The sequence below is a fragment of the Eumetopias jubatus genome, unplaced genomic scaffold (genome assembly GCF_037043125.1).
Source record: "Eumetopias jubatus isolate StellerSeaLion01/CBP00866 unplaced genomic scaffold, mEumJub1_p1.0 scaffold_11, whole genome shotgun sequence".
Lineage (NCBI taxonomy): Eukaryota > Metazoa > Chordata > Mammalia > Carnivora > Otariidae > Eumetopias > Eumetopias jubatus.
This window is the reverse complement of record NW_028274817.1, coordinates 257,680-265,816: the sequence shown is the minus strand read 5'-3', so window position 1 is coordinate 265,816 and position 8,137 is coordinate 257,680. Positions and strand designations below refer to the sequence as shown.

The 8,137-nt window shown below is 43.5% G+C and overlaps 1 pseudogene; it reads right to left on the bottom strand.

The window, feature by feature from the left end:
* Positions 1–2,477: 2,477 nt before the first annotated feature.
* Positions 2,478–3,582, bottom strand: LOC114201599 (glyceraldehyde-3-phosphate dehydrogenase pseudogene; annotated as a pseudogene).
* Positions 3,583–8,137: the final 4,555 nt, after the last annotated feature.

Genomic DNA, 8,137 nt, shown 5'->3' with positions numbered 1-8,137 from the left:
ATTCTGTGGATTGTCTTTTCACTTTTTTGGTAGTATCATTTGCAGTGATTTATCTAGTTTATCTTTTGTCTCTTGTGCTTCTGGCATCATATCTAAGAAACCATTGCCTGATCCAAGGTCATGACGATTTACATCTATTTTTCTTCTAAGAGTTGCATAGTCTTAGTTCTTACATTCAGGCCTCTGATCTATTTTGAGTTACTTTTTGTCTGTGGTGTAAGATAGGGGTCCAACTTCATTCCTTTGCATGTAGATATCCAGTTGTCCCAGCACCCTTTGTTGAAAAGACTGTTCTTTCTCCCCCTGAATGGTTTTGGCACCCCCGTTGAAAAATTAATTAACCATAAATGTCAAGGTTTGTTTCTGGACTCTCAGTGCTATTACACTAATTTATAAGGCTATCCTTATGCCAATACCACACAGTCTTGGTTCCTGTTGCTTTGTACTAAGTTTTGAAATAGGGAAGTGTGAGTCTTCCAACTTTGTTCTCCTTTCTCAAGATTGTTTTGGCTATTCCGGATCCCTTGCATTTCCATGTGAATTTTAGGATTGGCTTATGGGTTCCTGCAAAAATACCAGCTGGAATTTTGATTGGCACTGCACTGAGTCTGTAGATCAGTTTGGAGAGTGTTGCCATCCTAATATTAATAATCTGATTCATGAACATGGGATGTCTTTCTACTTATTTAGATCTTCCTTAATGTCCTTCAACAGTATACCATTGTACAATATACCTTGTACAATATACCTTGCCATTCTGTACATTGGCCTTATTTCCACAAACTTGTTGAACTCATTTATTAGTTCTAATCATTTTTTAGTGAATTCCTTAGGATTTTCTATATGAGATCATGTCATCTGTTTAACATAGTTTTGCTTCTTCCTTTCCAATCTGGATAGCTTTTATTTCTTTTTCTTGCATAATTTCCCTGGCTACATACAATGTCCAGTACATTGTTAACTGGAAGTGACAAGAGTAGACATCTTTCTCTTGTTCCTGTTCTTAGGGGGCAAATTTTCAGTCTTTCACTATTAAATATAATGTTATCGATGGGTTTTTCATTCATGCCCTTTATCAGGTTGGAGATGTTCCCTTCTATTTATTTCTACTAGTCTTGTAGCCTTTTTATAAATTTAAAATTATATTTAAGAAAGTTAAAAGGAGGGAGGCCTGGATGGTTCAGTCAGTGAAGCGTCCTACTCTTGATCATGAGTTCAAGCCCCACATTGGGCTCCAGCATGGAGCCTACTTAAAATTTTTTTTTTAATTTTAAAAATAAGGTTAAAGGAAAGAAAGAATGTGTTCCAGGGGCGCCTGGGTGGCTCAGTCAGTTGAGCATCTGCCTTTGGCTTGGGTCATGATCTCAGGGTGGGGGATCGAGTCCCGCACCAGGCTTCTTACTCAGCGGGGAGCCTGCTTCTCCCTTTGCCTGCCATTCTCCTTGCTTGTGCTCGCTCTCTTGCTCTCTCTCTCTGACAAATAAATAAATAAAATCTTTTTTAAAAATTATGTGTTCCAATCCATGAACATAGCATAGATTTTTATTGTTTTTATATTTTTCTTTCACTGTCTTTCAAACTATTATAAATTTCTACATAATGCTTTTGCATGTCTTTATTAGCTTTATTCCTGAATAGTCATATATTTTATGCTATTATAAATGTTATCTTTTTCATTTATAAATTATGTCTAAGGTAATTTTATATATTGATTTTATATCCAAAAGAGTGTGCTAAATTTTCTTATTAATTTGAATAATTTATCTTTAGATTTTCTTATTAATTTGAATAATTTATCTTTAGATTTTGGGGGATTTTTTTACATAAACTATTACATCGTCTGCAAATTATTTCTCAACATTTTCTTTTTATTTGCCTTGCCTTACTGCACTGGCAAGGTACTCAAGTACAATGCTAAATAGAACTGGTGTTAACCAGTAACCTTATCTTGTACCTGATCTCAAATATAAAGCTTCCAATATTTCACAATTAAGTAATTTGGTTTTTAGTTATTTTACCCTGATGTCCCTAGTTATGCATTTCTCTTCACTTATTCTGCAGTTTGTGAACCCTTTTTAATCTGTGATTTGAGGTTCTCTTCATTTTTGGAAAATTATCAGCCTTCATATCTTTTTTTTTAAGATTTTATTTATTTATTTGAGAGAGAGAGAGAGTATGGGGGGAAGGGGGAGCGGCGGGGGGGGGAGAAGCAGATTTCCCACTAAGTGGGGAACCTGACACAGGGCTCAATTCCAGGACCCTGAGATCATGACCTGAGCCAAAGGCAGATGCTTAACTGACTGAGCCACCCAGGCGCCCCACCATCATGTCTTTTTTTTTTTTTTTTTGGCTGGGTACAGTATACTTTATTGATGGTACATGACAAGGTAGGGCTCCCCAAACCCCTCCCCTTCTTCAGGGGGTCTGGGATGGAAATGGTGGAGGTCGGGAGATTCTCAGTGTTTTGCGGGATAAGTTGGGGCAGGGACTCCCCAGCAGCTGAGGGCCTCTCTCTCCCTCTTGCTCTCGCTGGGGCTGGTGGTCCAGGGGGCTCTTACTCCTTGGAGGCCATGTGGACCATAAGGTCCACCACCCGGTTGCTATAGCCGAATTCATTGTCATACCAGGAAATGAGCTTGACAAAGTGGTCGTTGAGAGCAATGCCAGCCCCGGCATCGAAGGTGGAGGAGTGGGTGTCACTGTTGAAGTTGCAGGAGACGACCTGGTCCTCAGTGTACCCCAGGATGCCCTTGAGGGGGCCCTCTGACGCCTGCTTCACCACCTTCTTGATGTCGTCATATTTGGCAGCTTTCTCCAGACGGCAGGTCAGATCCACGACGGACACGTTGGGGGTGGGGACACGGAAGGCCATGCCAGTGAGCTTCCCGCTCAGCTCAGGGATGACCTTGTCCACAGCCTTGGCAGCACCAGTGGAAGCAGGGATGATGTTCTGGGCAGCCCCTCGGCCGTCGCGCCACAGCTTCCCAGAGGGACCGTCCACGGGCTTCTGGGTGGCAGTGATGGCATGGACGGTGGTCATGAGTCCCTCCACGATGCCGAAGTTGTCATGGATGACCTTGGCCAGAGGAGCCAAGCCGTTGGTGGTGCAGGAGGCATTGCTGACAATCTTGAGGGAGTTGTCATACTTCTCATGGTTCACACCCATCACGAACATGGGGGCGTCGGCAGAGGGAGCAGAGATGATGACCCTCTTGGCCCCGCCCTTCAAGTGGGCCGCAGCCTTCTCCATGGTGGTGAAGACCCCAGTGGACTCCACAACATACTCAGCACCAGCATCACCCCATTTGATGTTGGCGGGCTCTCGCTCCTGGAAGATGGAGATGGACTTTCCATTGATGACAAGCTTCCCGTTCTCAGCCTTGACTGTACCGTGGAATTTGCCATGGGTGGAATCATACTGGAACATGTAGACCATGTAGTTGAGGTCAATGAAGGGATCACTGATGGCCACAATATCCACTTTGCCAGAGTTAAAAGCAGCCCTGGTGACCAGGCGCCCAATACGGCCAAATCCGTTCACTCCGACCTTCACCATCGTGTCTCAGGGACGCGGCTGGCACTGCACCAGAATTCGCGGCTGTCTGTCGAACAGGGAGGAGCAGAGAGCCCATCATGTCTTTTAATATTGCTTAGGCCCCATTTTTTTCTTTCCTTGTCTTCTGGGACTTGATTTACACATACATTACATTTTACTGTATCCTCTCTGTCTCCTTCTCTTTTTAAAAAAATTTTCCATCCCTTTGTCTCTCCCTACTTCATTCTGAATAGTTTCTTCTGATTTACCTTCCAGTCCAACACTCTCTTCAGCTGCACATATGCTGCTATTATGCCCATCCATTCATTTCTTAATTTTGGTTACAGTCATTTTTAGTTCTAGAATTTTCAAATGGCTCTTTTTTATAGTTTTAGTCTTCTGCCATAATTATCAATATTGCCATTTATATCTTTGAACATGTGTACTTAGTAATTTTAAAGTTTACACTTGATAATTGCAATATCAGGAGCCACTGTGGGTCTTTTTCTATTGTCTATTATTTCCGTTGGTTTTCATTCCTATTGCCTTCTCTCCTCACATGCCTACCTGTTTTTATTGTTTGCTGAACATTGTAATTGAAAAAAAATGTTTGTAGCAATAACTTGAGGGTGAGGATGATGTTATCTTCCTCCAGAGACTATTCCACTTGGCTTTGTGAGCTTCTGAACAAAATGTGGCTTCTCTGAGCAATCCAGGGTCATCCTAATCCAGTTTCAGGGATTGAGAGGATAAAAAAACTAGCTAAAGGGGCGCCTGGGTGGCTCAGTCGTTAAGCGTCTGCCTTCGGCTCAGGTCGTGGTCCCGGGGTCCTGGGATCGAGCCCTGCATCAGGCTCCCTGCACGGCGGGAAGCCTGCTTCTTCCTCTCCCAGTCCCCCTGCTTGTGTTCCCTCTCTCTCACTGTGTCTCTCTCTGTCAAATTAATAAATAAAATCTTTAAATTAATTAATTAATTAATTAAAAACTAGCTAAAATGCTAGAAGACTCTATTTCTGGATCACCTTACTCCTAGGGAGCAGCTCTTCAGGGTCTCAACTAAAACGAGGAAGATTCACCAGGGTGGTTCCCTGGCAGGTCTTAGGTTCCAATGCCTATCCTTCTAGCCCCATGTAGCTGTCAATAGCCCTCTGCCATCTCCAACCCACCCATTCTAGACTCTGCAGAGACACTCAGAGGACAATCAGCTCCAAACACCGGTTTCACCTTCCTCAGTTCCTGTTCTTCTCTGCATCCTGGCCTGGAAATTCTGCATCCTCTTTTTTCTCTGGATGCCTTCAGGTAAGCGACTTTTCTATTTTTCCAGCTTTTCTAAGTGCACTCATCAGGAAGTAGGCATGAATTAACTAATTTGTCATTACCAGAAATGGAAGTCCTTCACTGAATTTTTAAACTCTATTTTATTTTTCACTTTTATAAATATTATTTGTTTTTTCATATATATTTGGTTGTTTTTATAGAATTCTGCCCTTTATTATATTTTCAATCTCCTTTTATTTCTCTGAACATATTAAACATGCTTATTTTATCCTCTGTGTCTGATAAGCCCACCATTTGAAGTCTCTGGTGAATTATTCAGTTGTCAGTCCCTCATGGGGCTCTGTTCCCTTTTTCACTTTTTTTTTTTTAAGAGTTTATTTATTTTAGAGAGAGAGTGAGCAGGCAAGAGAGAGAGATAGAGAGAGCACGAGTGAGGGAGAGGGAGAAGCAGACACACCACTGAGCAGGGAGCCCGACGTGGGACTCAATCCCGGGACTCCAGGATCGTGACCTGAGCTGAAGGCAGATGCTTCACCGATTGAGCCACCCAGGTGTCCCCCATTCTTCCCTTGTGTGTTTAGATTTTCTGACTTGGAACTTCATAGTGGGAACGCCTTGAAACCTAGATTGAAGGGGGATTCCTTCAGAGAGCATTTGCATGGACTTCTGGTGATTTTCTAGAGGCACTCCAACCCAGAACCATTTTAAACTAAATTCTCGGTTTGAGGACTTTACAGACTACCCAGGTATTCAAATTCTAGCTGCAAATCCACGTGGTGCTCGCTTGTGAGCACAAATGTGCAGAGCAGATGTTCTCCCCTCCCTCTCACGCCAGGTTTGGAAATAAGCCACTCTCCTTGTAGTCTAGTGGACAAAGAGGTGGTGGTCAATGTCTCTAGTTCACCTCTCCAACGATGACTTAACCTTTTATGTCCCACCTTCATGCAGTGGGGGGAGGTGGATGAAGGTTTCCTATTTTGCAAGACTTGGGCTTTGTGGCCTGTCCCCACAGTCCATGAGGCCATGAAAACTGAAGCTGAAGGTCACCAGGGTCCACAAATGCCCTCAGGGTGAAAGTTGGCCTCAGTGTTCTATTTACCTCCCTGGGTTCCTGTCTTGACTTAATTTTTGGACTCTGGGATTCCTAACTTTTTCACCATCTCATTGGTACATTTAAAAAGATGATTTTAACATCTTTTCTTCAGGAATTTTGGTTATTTTTATCAGAATGGCCACTCAGAGCATCTAGTTTATAATACCGAAGGAAACAAATCAACTTGTATCTTTTGAAATGTCACAAAACTTACATGCACACTAACATAAAAACACTTTCCTTCTTGGTTTTCTGATTGCAACATTCTGGATATGTTCATCTAAGATGAATCTTTCTCTCAGTCTGGGGTTGTTGTTGTTGTTGTTGTTGTTGTTAAAGGGTGGTCTGGTAGTTTTCTTTCATAGATATTTTTGCAACAATAATTACACACTTACCTATTAGATGTGTCATTAAATGGCTGTCCCCCGACTAGGTAATATCAGAGACCGTATCTGTTTTGTTTTTTCCTCTGTCCATTAGAATTAGGTTTAGGGATACACATGAGAAAAAACCAATAATAATGGTGGCTTAACCAAAGAAGACATTTATTTGTCTTGTGCATTAACGAAGTCCAGAGGTAAAACGTTCAGGGCTAGTATGGATATTCCACAAAATCATTAGGGTTCAAAGGTCCTTCCAGATCATTCCAACTCACTAATCTCTAGGGTGTGGCCTTTACTGCCTTGATCCAAGATGGCAGCTAGAGCTCCAGCCATCACATCAGAACAAAGATGAGGCGGGGAATAGAGGAAAGAGTGAACAAGAGGAACAAGGAGAATACCAGCATCTCTGAAAGGAGTTTCCCAGACGGTGCTATGCAAGGTGCTTCCAGTCAAATCTCACTGGCCAGAACTGGTCATTTGGCTGCAACTAGCTGTGAAGGAGGCTCAGGAGTACAGCTTTAATTCAGGCAGGCATGGGCCTAGCTAAGAATCTGTCACCAGAGAAGAATGGGCGACCAGATGGAGGGGAAGCAACCAGCAGTCTCCATCGTAATCATGACATCCAGGGAGCCTGGCCCAGTGTTTGGTACACGGCTAGCACTCTGCATGTGTTGAAGTAATGAAGGAGAGAGGGAAGGAGGGAGTCTCCCAGACCTGTCAAGAGTAGGAACTTCTCAGTAATAACAAACGACTGGAAACCAGCCACCACCCACCACTCAGGCTTGGTTGAGTCAGCTCTGCTAGGCCCGCCTCTCGGAGCACTCTGCAGGTGGATAAAGGGAGTGTCGCCAGGATGTAAGGATACATCCACAATATATAATAATATTTGTATAAGAAACAGGAGGAAATAAATATACAAGTATTGTTTCTTGAAAAACGTTTTCTAGGGCGCCTGGGTGGCTCAGTTGGTTGGGCGACTGTCTTTGGCTCAGGTCATGATCCAGGGTCCTGGGATCGAGCCCCGCGTCGGGCTCCCTGCTCCTTGGGGAGCCTGCCTCTCCCTCTGCCTGCCGTTCCCCCTGCTTGTGCTCTCTCTCTCTATCTCAAATAAATAAATAAAATCTTAAAAAAAAAGTTTTCTATACTTAAAAAAATCAAAAAGGAGACCAAAGCAATCCCTAAGAGTCAAAAACAAACAGAAACAAATGAACATAACCATATAACAGTTCTGGCTTAACTGTGCAAAAAACTATTTCAAGTGTCTCGAAAACAGGGAATTTTCATTATACATACCTATTTGGGATACATCTTTTTTTTTTTAAGATTTTATTTATTTGACAGAGAGAGACACAGCAAGAGAGGGAACACAAGCAGGGAGAGGGGGAGAGGGAGAGGGAGAAGCAGGCTTCCCACCGAGCAGGGAACCCGATGCGGGGCTCGACCCCAGGACCCTGGGATCATGACCGGAGCCGAAGGAAGACGCTTAACCATCTGAGCCACCCAGGCGCCCCTATTTGGGATACATCTTAAGGAAAAAAAGAACTAGAAGAAAATCTGAACTGTATTCAGCAGTGTCTAGGTGTGGTCTTTCTGAATGTCATCTCCCTCCACCGGGAGCCAGGACTGGAGCAGGAAGTGTGCACAGCGAGCCTGGCACGTTCTGCTATGGCAGGAAGTGAGGAAGGCCTCAGACCACGAACGCCACATCAGGGGGACCTGGGAGCCCCCTTGCAGGAGCTCCCACAGGCCACAGAGGGAGCCATCTGAGCCTCAAAAGGCAGAACGATGGCAATAGCAGACACATATTCAATATGTAAAAGTCCAGACATTCTTAGTGACTGGTCATTCT